Genomic DNA, 14,782 nt, shown 5'->3' on the forward strand with positions numbered 1-14,782 from the left:
AGTTCAACAGGAGTATTCTCTTTCTTTATCCATACGGAGGCCACACACTCAGTGTTCCTAGGATGCAAATGAGTGAAATGAGTCAGGCTCAAAGAAAACAGCAAAGTGTAGCTGGCACCCACCTCTGTGTTGGAGATTAATGGAGAGTGGTGGGAATCGTGGCAAACCGCAGGTCACAAGCCCAAACAAAGGGGCAGCCAATGTTACAATGTGGGAATAAGGGCCCCAGGTGGCCAGGTCTTCTGATCTTTTATTAGAAGCTAGATATCTAGGCATTTATGTGAAATTTCCCAATATGTTGGCAAACGTTTAAAAAAATTGTAAACACTTGGCAAGTCAGTACTGGAAGGCCAGACAAAACCAGTCTGCAGGCTAGATTTGTTCCACACACCTCTGTTTTGTGATCTCTGACACCACACCATGTCCCTAGGAATGCATTAATAATCGGTTGGTATTCTTAGCGGCTGGGTCACACTGCTAACACAATTGAGGTTGCACACATCTGAAATTCCCAGCTTTTCTACATGCGAACGGCTGTCAAGCCAGGCCTCCCACACGCTGAACTTTGAACTAAACCCAGACTTACAATTATCTCTATTAAATTGCATCTTGTTACTTGTCAGAAATATCTGACTTTGGTTTGACTCTACTCTTCCTCTAAATTCTACTGAGTGCAATCCTCTCCAGCTTTGTATAACTCACAGCTTTGATAAGTCTGTTTTCATCAAACCATCTGCAAAGCTCATGTCAGCCTGGGGTAGTACGGCTTCTCTCCTGCTGGGAAGACCAGGGGATGGGGAGGGGAGGGGTGTCTGTGACTGTTCACCTACAACTTCAGCTCACCTTCCAAGTTTGTCCACCTCATATTTACCCATCTTACTCCTTGAAATCACCATACATCATATACAGGCCTAATCTAGTAGTCTTATAATAGTAAAGCTACTTCCTTACATTTGCGTAGTATTTTATAGGTTTTTTTTTTAGGTCCCTAGGTGGGACAGTTTATGCTTGACTACTAATGTAAAGTTTGGCAGTTTGAACCCACCAAATGGCACCACGGAAGAAAGTCCTGGCAATCTGCTTCCGTAAAGATTACAGCCAAGAAAACCCTATAGAGCAATTCCACTCTGTAACACATGGAGTCATCATGAGTCAAAATCAACTCAGTGGCAACAAGGTTTGGGTTTGTTTTCTTTTTTTAAATAGATTTTAAAGTATTTCCAGTAATTTTCTCACTTGATCTTTATCACCCAGCACAATCTTAAAAATCTATATCAACATCACATGAAGATTTTAGGCTACAAACCTGCTAACAGTCTGTTTGTCTGTGACCCACCAATAATTTCCTAACCGAGGATTTCTAGGTTAAAGAGAGAAAAAGGGCAGCTAGCTTAGCCAATCATCTTACCAGAAAAATAGCTGCATAGCCACCTCCATTCCAGCAGTGACCAGCAGGAACTGAAACAATATTTAAGAGGAATAATGTTCTAACCATGAGAGGCATCAGAGAATGGAAGGAGCTGCCTGGTAAAGAAGTGAGATCCTGATGCCAGAACTTTTTTTTTATATATAATTTTTATTGTGCTTTAAGTGAAAGTTTACAAATCAAGTCAGTCTCTCACACAAAAACTTATATACACCTTGCTACACACTCCCAATTACTCTCCCCCTAACGAGACAGCCCGCTCCCTCCCTCCACTCTCTCTTTTCATGTCCGGTTCGCCAGCTTCTGACCCCCTCTACCCTCTCATCTACCCTCCAGGCAGGAGATGCCTGAACTTTTCGAACAGGAGCAAGGGTTTCATAAAAGGGATCCCTCCTTGGATGGGAAGTTGGGCAGAGGATCTTCCATTCATTTATTTATGTCCATGTGCAGATGTGCTCTGGGCTTTAACTCTCGGAAGCACCTGATCAGTGAGGTCAGGTGAGTAACCCTGCAGTGAATAACCCCAGAAGGTCAGAAACTTGCACTTGGCAAATCTGACCACATCTATGCTTGTATCAAGGCTTCCAGTCGGTTCTTCCTGGTTCAGTCATGGCCACGGCTGAGAAAGCCAACAGACCTCGAACTTTTAAAAATTTGGGTGAATCAAAATGATAACCAGACCAGGAAAAATTCCAGGTAGAAACCCTGCTAGAAACTTAATCTCCCTCTTAGAAAACAAGGGCAGTTTAGGCGTTGTATAGTACCCAAGATCTCTTGCCCTGTTGGATTTTGAGCGGAGTCAGAAGATGCCCCAGTCAAAGACGGAGGCCTATTCAGGGCTTTGAATGTGTGTCCCTCTCCACAGTCCTGCCAACAATCCAGTCTCACACATCAGGCTCCTGGAAGGGCCTTTTCTGGGTCTCCAAACCGGCTGGAAGCCCTGGCTTTTATATCAGTTGGAATTGACTCCACTGCAACTAACAACATTTTAAAATTAATTCCCTTTTAAAAAGCAATTTTCAGCAAAAAAACATTTTTTTTTTTTTAAGGCCAACCTTTTCTCCATTGTTCAGAAATGGACAGATTCTGTTTGTTTTCAGACCCAGAATGGATCCTGCAGAGAACGAGCCTGGGAGCCAAAGGGTGAGGAGCTGAGCGCCAGCCAGGTGAGGTGGATGGCCCTGCTCACACTTCCGTTTGCCTGACGTTTCCCATTCTGAACCTGGGGCTGGGGTGGGTGACAGGAACCAGACGCTCGGGTTTGTGGCCGAGGGGACACACAAGGGCTCCACCCTCCTTCTCTGAGCTCTCTGGGTTTGCTTTTCACCACTCTCGTTGTATTTCCATCCCAGAATTGAACAACTAGCACATCCATAAAAACAGGTGCCAACCACCCTTTTGGGAGAAGGCATGTGGAAGGCCTCCCACTCCCAACTAAACTTGTCCCCGGCTTTGCCCACACATCCTGGGAACGTGCGGCAGAGCCCACCTACCCAGGCCTCCCCACACCCAGCCCTTGGCAACGCAGCCCCCGCGCTCACTGAAGTTTCTTTGTGCGTGCTTCCAAAATCAGCGGGCCACCGAGGAAAAGTCTGCTTTCCACGCTCGGGCCCACCCCTGGCCCGGGGCGGACTTCCGAATCCGGGATTTGTGGTCTGCAGGAAAGGACACCCGCCATTCGGCTGTGGCGAGGAAACGTCTCCTCTCTGCTCCGCCAGCGAACTCCACCGTTCCCGCCTCAGTGGGTAACTGACAAAAGGGCACACTGTGGGGAACGGGAGACACCCCGGGCACATTGCACAGACCGCGCGATTCTGCCCAGGGACGGCCGGGTGCCCGGGTGCCCGGGTCAGGGAGAAGCGCTCGCGGGCTGGGGGCGTCTGCAGACGGGCGGGAGAAGGTAACACCTAGTTACTACGGGTTAAAGGTGACAGGAGCGGCTGCCCCCCTTCAAGCCTCCACTAGCGCCCCCGTGGGCCTCGGACCCCAACTCCCAGGAGCGGCCGGCCGGGCTCGGGCCCCGCCCTGGCCGAGGGGCAGAGTCCAGACCCCCGGCCTCAACCCGGCGCGGGGAACTGGGGCGCTGCCTGCCGAGCGGGGCGTCCCGGGACTCTGGGTGCCGACACCCAGGAGGTCCCGCATCACCGATGCAGCGTCCGGGACACCCGTCCGCCTCCCCCGCACGGTTGTCGGAGGCCGAGTTCCGTTAGCGGACCCGCCTCAGACGAGAAGCAGCAGGGAGCGGTAAGTAGATGTCAGGGCTGGAGGGGCTGTGGGGCGCGCGGCAGCACAAAGAAGCGGGCCACGCCGGCTCGAAGCTCCACTGCGAGCTGCTTCCGGCTTGTCGCTGAGCAGTAGCAGCACTCGGAGCGGGGAGACAGGAACTCTGGAGGCTGAGGAGATAAAATTGAGAGTATGTGCATCCAAAAGGGTCGTGCTCCAGGTGAGGCTCGAACTCACAACCTCGGCATCGCTCTGCATGTACTGCTGTATAAGTACCGCGCGCTAACCGATTGCGCCACTGGAGCTCCGCTTAGCCGGCCTCGCGATTGCTCTATCAGGGTTCACTCAGGCCCAGTGTGGGCCTCCGCGGAGCATGCGCAGCTGGCCTGAACCGCGCCCGAGGCCTCGGGAGCTTCAGGCAGAGCCGCACGGTTTTGGCGCGGCGGCGCCAGGCCGAGTGAGCTGGGGGTCCCTCGGGGGGGAGAGAGAGGTGCCAATTAGCGTGGCCGTGACGGGCGAGCTAGCAGAGACTTGAAAGGAGTGCGGCCGGCAGCCCGGGGCAGAGACACAGGAGAGGCCCCAGCTCCTGCCGTCGGAAACCACCGACGCTCGCTCTGTGGGGCTTCCCTCCCCGGAGTGGGCCGAGCGGGGGGCACGGCCTACCCCCCAAAAGCCGGATTTGGCGGGAGGCGGGGCTTGCTGCTGTGGCGACGGCGACCGAAGGACGGGACCGAGCCGGACGGCCGCGGCTCACCGGGCTGCAGACGCCCGAGGTCTGCGGCTCCCTGCCGCGCGCCCCGCCATGGGAAGTAAAGCGGGGTCTTTACTTCTGGGGGTCGCGCCATCTGCAGGACCCGGAAAATCTTCGAGCGTATCTTCTGCTTCCAAATGGGAAGCGAGTGCCAGGGGAGCGGCAGGGAGCGGCCGGGCCGGGGTGGGACCGAGCGCGCCCTCTAGCGGCGAAGCGTGGACGGGGGCGAGCGGCTCTTCCAGACCAGACTGCCCGTAACCGGTCAGGTTTCCACCGCCCCTTGTTCCATTAGGAGCCAGACGCTCGGGACACTGCAGGCCGAAAGTGTGTCATCAAAATCATGTCATGCCATGGGCATCCCGAGGACACAAAGCAACCCGGCCCCTTCGAGAGATTGCAGGTTTTAGTGGGCTAATTTCCAATATTTAAAATCAAGATATCTCATACAAATATCTGGGTATCCACTTCTTTTTAAAAAACCAGAAAACCTGAACACGACCCAGGGCCACATTATAGCTTTCTTAGGTCCTAGGCACTTTTGCCTCCATGGGCCACTTCCTCCATAAAAACAATTTTAAAAATATTTTATTTTACTATTATGTTGGTATAAAAGACGAATATGAATCCAGAGTGGATTCGCTATTATGTATTTATTATTATGTTTCTTTTTCTTCTTCTGATTTCAGAAGAAATTAAAATGTGAACGTTTTCATGGGCTAAGCCCCCTAGATGGGAAGGCACTCATAATAAGTGACTACACAATGGACTCCAGCATACCAATGATGAAGAACCAGGCAACTTACTCTGTTGAACACGGGTCGCCATGAGTCAGAGTGGACTTTGCAGCACCTAAGGACAACAGGTATTGTGCTTACTGTATCTAATTGTCTACTGGAACCTGCATCCTCCTTGACCCTGCGTGCCCTCCCTCCCCCCAGGATGTGAGTAGCAGTAGCCACCTCCACAAAGTGCCCACCATCCCGTCTGTCTCTTCCTTCCTGCTTGCTTCACTCACCTTACTCGTCTCCTGGGCCCCTGCTGGTCACCTTGTCTGGTGACTTCTGCTCTCCTGAGAGAGCCAGAAGAGCAAACATTAAAATGAGTATAGCACCCAGTTGAGGGAACCAGCATGAGCAAGCAGTGGGGCAAAATGAAAGTCGCGTGTGTGGTCACCTTGTTGGCAACTTGGCCACAGTAATGGGTTGTGTTAGGGTGACAAATGTGGAGCAGTAGAATTGTACCAGCTGTAAAAAGCCTTGAAAATCAAGCACAAGAGGTTAGAGCCATCAGGTAGACAATAAGGAGACAGCAATAGAGTCTGTGTGAGGCAGTGTTTTTAGGAAGCTCAGTGTCACATGCAGACCAGATTATCCACCCAGAGAAAGGAGGTAGGTGATGCTCTCTCCAGATGGTTTTGTAAACAGTGAGAGACACGCTTCTAGAACCCAAAGCTCAGAAAGGGGATGGTCAATACCCCTGCTAGATCCCATCAGGCACCGGGAGGTGGTGGGGTACAGTGCTCACAATTTGCCAGGGCTAGGGCTCCTTGACATGTGTAGGCAAGTCCAGGATAAGTCAAGGGCAGCAGAGTGACCCCTTGAAGTAAATTCCTTCTAAAAGTTGGTACAAAGTGAGAAGGTAAATGCATGGCTTGCCAAGGAGTTAGGGATATACTTTTTTTCCTCTTAAATTGAAAGCGGTTCATTTCCAGGTAAACGATAAACTAAGTTGTGGGTCCATATCCTCTTCAATCCAGTTGCATTGCAAAATCTGCCCTTCCTCCCTCCAGAGTCTCAGGGAAGCCCCACCTGGTGAACCGTGAGCAGCTTCCCTTTCTACTACCCCCATGCATGGATCCACTCCTTTACTGGTTCAGCAGGTACTAACTGACCCCTCGCTATTCACAAAGGGAAGGCAGTAACTCATAAAGTCATTTTTACAGTAGCTACTGGGAACTTAAATAGCTTCCCAAGGAAATCATGGTTCCACAGGAAGAACCTGGTAAGGGCACTGCTGACCCTAGTGGGGTGTGTCAGAAGCTCCGCTGCCAGGGTATTTTCCAGCAAGGAGAAATCTCCTAGAGACTTTCAGATCACCTCATCTCACATACATGAACTCTGAAGAGCAATGAAGCAGGAGGCTGAGCTCTGGCCCTCACTGGCTGAGTGACCTCAAGTTAAATCTTTTACCCTCTCTGGCCCTCAGTTTCCCTATACCTAAATCAAGGACTCAAAACCAGGTTGGAGCTTTCCAGCCTATTTTGACTGGAGAATCCCCTTCACCACACATACTCCTGCCAACACCTTGGAATTATTTTAATCCTTTTGTGTGCGATGTGTAATAAAGAAGTGAATATTAAATAAACTAAGCCCTATTTTAGATCAGTATATAATTTTAAAACAACCTTGAGTAATACCCATAGTAAATAAGACTAGTCTCAACTATTTTTCACTTACTAAGTAATGCAAAATGTTTTTGATTTACTCTAAATTAATTATGTAAGAAAAAAGCATGCTTTGTTAACAAAGAACATAATATATATCATATTTGGTATTGGGACAAATGTGTTTGAAAGTATAAAACTCATTATAGCATCAAAAATAAAAACTGCTTCCTAAATGAATGTTTGGAATTTATGCTTTTGCACTTTTTTTACAAAGCTGGTTTATTTTTCTTATTTTCATGTTTCTGCATCTAAACGATAAGATAAAACTGAAGGGCTCAGATTACTATATGCAAGTACCGTTCTGCAAATAACATGAAGTGGGTATGGCTGGTCTTTGTTTGTAAAAATGAAGGGCCAAATTGGATGTGATGGTCACTGTATTTTCTCCTTATGACTTTGGTTCTGACATACAGGAGACATCGTGGTGAGCCATGTAAACATTTTGATCAGCTGAATGCAATTTATAAGTCTGGCGAATGAAGGTCGTCTTAATTCATGTTTATAGAACTATCATCTTACGGTCCTCGTTTACTTTATTTCAGCAAACCGTCTTTACATTTCCTGTCTTTAGCCAGCATTCCATTGTGGGTATATTTTAAGCAGTACATAGCTGAAAAAAAAATGTAACTGTAGGGCAGTCACAGCCCGTACGATGAACCACCTGGGTAGCTGAGTCATGGTCATAGGTACACTCCCTGGTGTCAGGGACTGCTGCATGGGCTGGCTCAACACTTCAGAGACTCCCCAAGTGATTCCATTTTAATGGGGGGAGGGCATGTCTAAAGGCTTATTTTAATTATTCTTTTGCTAACTAGAATTTTAAAAGATGCCACTGCCACCTTTAGCCATGCGGACCATCTTGAAGGCCATTCAGAACCTGGTAGGGTTTGACAGTGTCTAAGGTCCCTTCTTGGCCTAATAGTCCGTGGTCCTCACCAGCACCAGGTGGAAAATGACCCTTTATTTTCCCATAGGAGGTGAAAGATGCATGGGTCCCAAGGCCCAAGCTCTAAGGAAGTGCAGTGCAGCTTTGAATCAATGACACACAAGAGGGAAGCATGATAATACTTTGGGATTCACAGATGCCTCCATCCTGGATTAAAGCTCAAATGAAGAAACAGTGAGAGCCTGTCAGAAGAGCAAAAATTTAAAAGACCGGTAACATCCAGTGTTGGTGAGAATGTGGGAAGTGGACACTGTACAGCTTCATTTTATGTTTAAGACAGTTCAGCAGCATCTGTCGGTCTTAAGTACGTATGTCATTGGACCCAGCAGTTCCGCTTCTAGGACCCTCCTGTAAAGCACCCGTTAAGTGTAAACAAATGTACCAGACTTCCTCAAGTCTAAGAAGCAGTAAATTATAAAATGTACACTATTTTATGTGCCATGAAGGAAGAAAAAAAGGCTGCCGTATTAACTACGATGCAGGGCTCATACCACTTAGAACTTTGATTTTATACTTATTGAAAGAGCTCTCTTAGACTGACTTGAGCATATGTGTTTTTTTTTTTTTATTATTATGTATCACTGTTGAGAGCTACTTCATTCTGCTCAGGCTTTCAGCCTCTTGGACTCTTCTACTTAGAAACCAGCAAGCCCTTCAAGTAGAAAAGCAGCTCAGGGGGTCAAGCTCACCTCAGTGCATTTCTTTTCTCCTTGAAATCTCGGCCCCTCAGCTCCTGAACTGCTTTGGTAGCTCTTTGTTTTCTTCAAGAAGATTTTTTTTTTTAATTGTGCTTTAAGTGAAAGTTTAGAAATCAAGTCTGTCTCTCCACAAAAACTAATACACACCTTGCTAAAAAACTCCCAGTTGCTCAGCCCCTAATGAGACAGTCTGCTCTCTCCCTCCACTCTCTCTTTTCGTGTCCTTTTCGCCAGCTTCTAACCCCCTCTACCCTCTCACCTCCCCTTCAGGGAGGAGATGCCAATATAGTCTCAAGTGTCCACCTGATCCAAGAAGCTCACTCCTCACCAGCATCCCTCTCCAACCCATTGTCCAGTAAAATCCCTGTCTGAAGAGTTGGCTTCGGGAATGGTTCCTGTCCTGGGCCAACAGAAGGTCTGGGGGTCCTTCTAGTCTCAGACCATTAAGTATGGTCTTTTTATGAGAATTTGGGGTCTGCATCCCACTGCTCTCCTGCTCCCTCAGGGGTTCTCTGTTGTGTTCCCTGTCAGGGCAGTCATCGGTTATAGCTGGGCACCATCTAGCTTTTCTGGTCTCAGGCTGATGTAGCCTCTGGTTTATGTGGCCCTTTCTGTCTCTTGGGCTCATAATTATGTTGTGTCCTTGGTGTTCTTCATTCTCCTTTGTTCCAGGTGGGTTGAGACCAATTGATGCATCTTAGATGGCCGCATGCTAGCGTTTAAGACTCCAGATGCCACTCTTCAAAGTGGGTTGCAGAATGTTTTCTTAATAGATTTTATTATGCCAATTGACTTAGATGTCCCCTGAAACCATGGTCCCCAAACCCCCACCCCTCCTATGCTGGCCTTCGAAGCATTCAGTTTATTCAGGAAACTTCTTTGCTTTTGGCTTCAAATAGATTTTATGTATATACACGCACCCGTTGCCATCGATTTGATTCCAACTCATAGTGATCCTATAGAACAGAGTAGAACTGCCCCATAGAGTTTCCAAGGAGCACCTGGTGGATTCGAACTGCTGACATTTTGGTTGGCAGATGTAGTTCTTAACCACTACGCCACCAGGGTTTCCTATAAAAAAATTATATATATATATTTACAGAATTTCTGGCTACTGTCAGTGGGAGATCCTTCTTTGTTTCCAACTTTCGTGTTAAAATCACCAGTAATTATCAATGCATCTTGATTGCATGTTCGATCAATTTCAGACTGCAGCAGCTGATAAAAATCTTCTGTTTCTTCATCTTTGTCCCTAGTGGTTGATGTGTAAATTTGAATAATAGTCGTATTAACTGGTCTTCCTTGTAGGAGTATAGATATTATCCTATCACTGACAGCATTGTACTTCAGGATAGATCTTGAAATGTTCTTTTTGACGATGAATACACCACCATTCCTCTTCAAGTTGTCATTCCCAGCATAGTAGACTAAAAGATTGCCTGATTCAAAATGGCCAATACCAGTCCATTTCAGTTCACTGATGCCTAGGATATCGATGTTTATGCATTCCATTTCATTTTTGATGATTTCTAATTTTCCTAGACTCATACTTCGTACATTCCAGGTTCTGATTATTAATGGATGTTTGCAGCTGTTTCTTCTCATTTTGAGTCATGCCACATCAGCAAATGAAGGTCCCGAAAGCTTTACTCCATCCACGTCATTAAGATTGACTCTACTTTGAGGAGGCAGCTCTTCCCAAGTCATCTTTTGAGTGCCTTCCAACCTGGGGGGCTCATCTTCCAGCACTATATCAGACAGTGTTCCGTTGCTATTCATAAGGTTTTCACTGGCTAATACTTCTCAGAAGTAGACTGCCAGGTCCTTCTTCCTAGTCTGTCTTAGTCTGGAAGCTCAGCTGAAACCTGTCCTCCATGGGTGACCCTGCTGGTATCTGAATACCAGTGGCATAGCTTGAGCATCACAGCAACATGCAAGCCCCCACAGTACGACAAACTGACAGACATGTGGGGCAACTATACACATGGACCTCGCCAGATAGAGCACACAGAAATCAAATTGACTACATTTGTGGAAAGAGACAATGGAAAAGCTCAATATCATCAGTCAGAACAAGGCCAGGGGCCGACCTGGAACAGACCATCAGTTGTTCATGTGCAAGTTCAAGCTGAAACTGAAGAAAATCAGAGCAAGTCTATAAGAGCCAAAATATGACCTTGAGTATATCCCACCTGAATTTAGAGACCATCTGAAGAATAGGTTTGACGCATTGAACACTGGTGACCAAAGACCAGAAGAGTTGTGGAATGACATCAAGGACATCATCCATGAAGAAAGCAAGAGGTCATTGAAAAGACAGGAAAGAAAGAAAAGACCCAGATGGATGTCGGAGGAGGCTCTGAAACTTGCTCTCAAACATCGAGCACCTAAAGCAAAAGGAAGAATTGATGAAGAAGAACCAAACAGAAGATTTCAAAGGGCGGCTCGAGAAGACAAAGTATTATAATGACATGTGCAAAGAGCTGGAAATGGAAAACCAAAAGGGAAGAACACACTCGATGTTTCTCAAGCTGAAAGAACTGAAGAAAAAATTTAAGCCTCGAGTTGCAATAGTGAACGATTCTATGGGGAAAATATTAAATGATGCAGGAAGCATCAAAAGAAGATGGAAGGGATACACAGAGTTATTATACCAAAAAGAATTAGTCAATGTTCAATCATTTCAAGAGGTGGCATATGATCAGGAACCGATGGTACTGAAGGAAGAAGCCCAAGCTGCTCTGAAGGCATTGGCAAAAAAACAAGGCTCCAGGAATTGATGGAATATCATTTGAGATGTTTCAACAAACGGATGCAGCACTGGAGGTGCTCACTCGTCTATGCCAAGAAATATGGAAGACAGCTTCCTGGCCAACTGACTGGAAGAGATCTGTATTTATGCCTATTCCCAAGAAAGGTGATCCAACCGAATGTGGAAATTATAGAACAATATCATTAATATCACACGCAAGCAAAATTTTGCTGAAGAGCATTCAAAAACGGCTGCAGCAGTATATCGACAGGGAACTGCCAGAAATTCAGGCCGGTTTCAGAAGAGGACGCGGAACCACAGATATCATTGCTGATGTCAGATGGATCCTGGCTGAAAGCAGAGAATACCAGAAGGATGTTTACCTGTGTTTTATTGACTATGCAAAGGCATTCTACTGTGTGGATCCTAACAAATTATGGACAACATTGTGAAGAATGGGAATTCCAGAACACTTAATTGTGCTCATATGGAACCTTTACATAGGTCAAGAAGCAGTTGTTCGGACAGAACAAGGGGATACCGATTGGTTTAAAGTCAGGAGAGGTGTGTGCCAGGGTTGTATTTTTTCACCATACCTATTCAATCTGTATGCTGAACAAATAACCCGAGAAGCTGGACTGACTACATGAAGAAGAACAGGGCATCAGGATTGGAGGAAGACTCATTAACAACCGGCTTTATGCAGATGATACAGCCTTGCTTGCTGAAAGTGAAGAGCACTTGAAGCACTTACTAATGAAAATCAAAGACCAAAGCCTTCAGTATGGATTGCACCTCAACATAAAGAAAACAAAAATCCTCACAACTGGACCAATGAGCAACATCATGATAAATGGAGAAAAGATTGAAGTTGTCAAGGATTTCATTTTACTTAGATCCACAATCAACAGCCATGGAAGCAGCAGTCAAGAAATCAAAAGACACATTGCATTGGATAAATCTGCTGCAAAGGGTCTTTTTAAAGTGTTGAAGAGCAAAGATGTCACCCTGAAGACTAAGGTGTGCCTGACCCAAGCCATGGTATTTTCAGTCACATCATATGCATGTGAAAGCTGGACAATGAATAAGAAAGACTGAAGAAGAATCGATGCCTTTGAATTGTGGTCCTGGCGAAGAATATTGAATATACGAGGGACTGTCAGAAGAACGAATAAATCTGTCTTGGAAGAAGTATAACCAGAATGCTCCTTAGAAGCAAGGATGGCGAGACTGCGTCTTACATACTTTGGACATGTTGTGAGGAGGGATCAATCTCTGGGGAAGGACATCATGCTCGGCAGAGTACAGGGTCAGCAGAAAAGAGGAAGACCCTCAACGAGGTGGATTGACACAGTGGCTGCAACAATGAGCTCAAGCATAACAACGATTGTGAGGATGGCGCAGGACCGGGCAGTGTTTCTTTCTGTTGTGCGTAGGATCACTATGAGTCGGAACTGACTGGACGGCACCTAACAACAACAAGAGAAATCAGTGGGAGGATTAGTTTGATAAAGCTGGTACGTCAATAGCTTGTGTGACCATGTAATTTATCCTCCAAGCAGGGCAATTTCTGAGAGCAAAAGGACGCACTATTAATAATACTGGATCAATAGGGTGCAAATTGTTGACTGTCCCAGACAATCTGGAACATATGGTCATCCCAATCATAGCTCCCTTTTGTACTGCTATGAATACATAAAACATAAGCAGGGAAACATCCTTGTAAAATTTTTCTAATTGTAGGAATATAAATGGGATGTGTGCCAGATATCAATTTTATTGCTTTTCTGCTCCAAATATGCCCTTCTTTGCACTGCTTTGTGATACTAGAGCTGGACCCTGAAAATGTTTCTGCTCTGCCAGCTGGTGCCAGTGGTAGACCTTGTCAGTAGAAGGTGCTAGAGGGCCACCCAAAGCTAAGGGAGCAGAGTTGCCCTCTCACTGGGCCTGTAAGGTGGAGCTGAAGCCCAGGGCCGAGGGTCCTCCATTCAGAATGTAGACAGTTTGGGCAACACCCTGAGTCTGAAGTTTGGGGCCATTGCCCAGATGGTCCCAGAGAACAGAGGATTATTTTCAAGCCTTGAGAGCCAATGTAATTGGTTTTGTTGGGTTTGGGGCTTTTTTATTGCCCATCGCTTCTTTTCCTCTCATTTCTCCCATTTGTAATGGAACTAAATGTCTATCTTGTGCCTGTTCTACCACTGTATTTTGGAAACAGATAATTTGTATTCTAGATTTCACAGGTTCACAGATGAAGAGGGATTTTGCCCCGGGATGGAATATGCCTTAAGTCTTACCCATTTAGATGGTTCAGAAGATGAGATTTGGGTCTTAGAGTTCATTTAAGACTTTTGGGATGATATGATGGAGTGAATGTGTTTTGCATGTGGGAAGGACGTGAATTTTAGGAAGCTAAAGGGGGAGGGTAAGGGAGGAATGTTACGAATTGAATTGTTTCTCCAAAAATATGTGTTGTAAATCCTAACCCCTATACCTGTGGTTGGAGCCCTGGTGGCTCAGTAGTTAAGAGTTCAGTTGCTAACCAAAAAGGTTGGCAGTTCGAATTTACCAGTTGTTGGATTGAAACCACTTGGAAACCCTATGGAGCAGTTCTACTCTCAGGTCGCTGAGTCGGAATCCACTCGACAGCCATGGGTTACACCTGTGGTTATAATTCTGTTTGGGAATAGGATTTTCCTTGTTATGTTAATGAGGTAGTATTAGTGTAGAGTGTGTCTTAAATCAACCTCTTTTGAGACATAAAAGAACAGATTAAACAAGCAAGCAAACACAGAGGGGAAGGTACACACCACTTGTTGGCAGAGGAACCTAAGAATAGGAGCTGAAAAGAAACAAGGACCTTCCCTCAGAGCAGACAGTGAGAGAGTGAGCCTTCCCCTAGAACTGGCACCTTGAATTCGGACTTCTAGCCTCCTAAACAGTGAGAAAATATCTGTTCATTAAAGCCAGCCATTTGTGATATTTCTGCTATAGAAGCACTAGATAACTAAGACAAATACCCTACATAAGCAAACTATATAAGCAGAGAATATTCTTTTCATAAAAACCTGAAACATTCATAAAAATTGACCATAACACTAAGCTGCAAAGAAGATCTTAGTATATTTCTCCACCCAAAAAGTAATATATAGGCCATCTTCATTCACCACAATGGCAATAAAATTTGAAATGAAAGACAAAATGGTAACAGAAAAAAAAAAAAAAACCCATACATCTAGAATTTTTTAAACAGCTTTCTTCTGAATGATGCCAAAACACCTAGATAAAACGGGGACTGTCAGTTTTCTGAACGTTGCATTTGAATGGTTCCCAGCACTCAAACTAGGTGGCTTGCCAGTTGAGTAGATACAGGGTTTTGTCTACACAGCACAAGCCAGAGGGCATATTTGACACTGATAGTAGTTTAAACTGTGTAGAAGGTTAATTTGGATTATTCAGACCCCTGCCCCCCCAATTCCACTGTGGACTCAATTATTTACAATATTTTACTACATCGATTAAAATACAGGCTAACTATCA

General features: G+C 45.9%; 1 long non-coding RNA gene and 1 other non-coding gene across 2 annotated transcripts; both read right to left on the reverse strand.

Moving 5' to 3' along the window:
- Positions 1-1,615: 1,615 nt before the first annotated feature.
- On the reverse strand, positions 1,616-4,559 carry LOC126068189 (uncharacterized). Its single transcript, XR_007515571.1, has 3 exons — positions 2,968-4,559; positions 2,482-2,654; positions 1,616-2,403 (listed from the first exon to the last, which is right to left on the reverse strand). It is a non-coding gene; the product is annotated as an uncharacterized LOC126068189 (long non-coding RNA).
- On the reverse strand, positions 3,862-3,954 carry TRNAI-UAU (transfer RNA isoleucine (anticodon UAU)). The gene is given in 2 exon segments: positions 3,862-3,897; positions 3,917-3,954. It is a non-coding gene; the product is annotated as a tRNA-Ile (tRNA).
- Positions 4,560-14,782: the final 10,223 nt, after the last annotated feature.

Source organism: Elephas maximus, chromosome 26, assembly GCF_024166365.1.
Source record: "Elephas maximus indicus isolate mEleMax1 chromosome 26, mEleMax1 primary haplotype, whole genome shotgun sequence".
Taxonomy (NCBI): Eukaryota; Metazoa; Chordata; class Mammalia; order Proboscidea; family Elephantidae; genus Elephas; species Elephas maximus.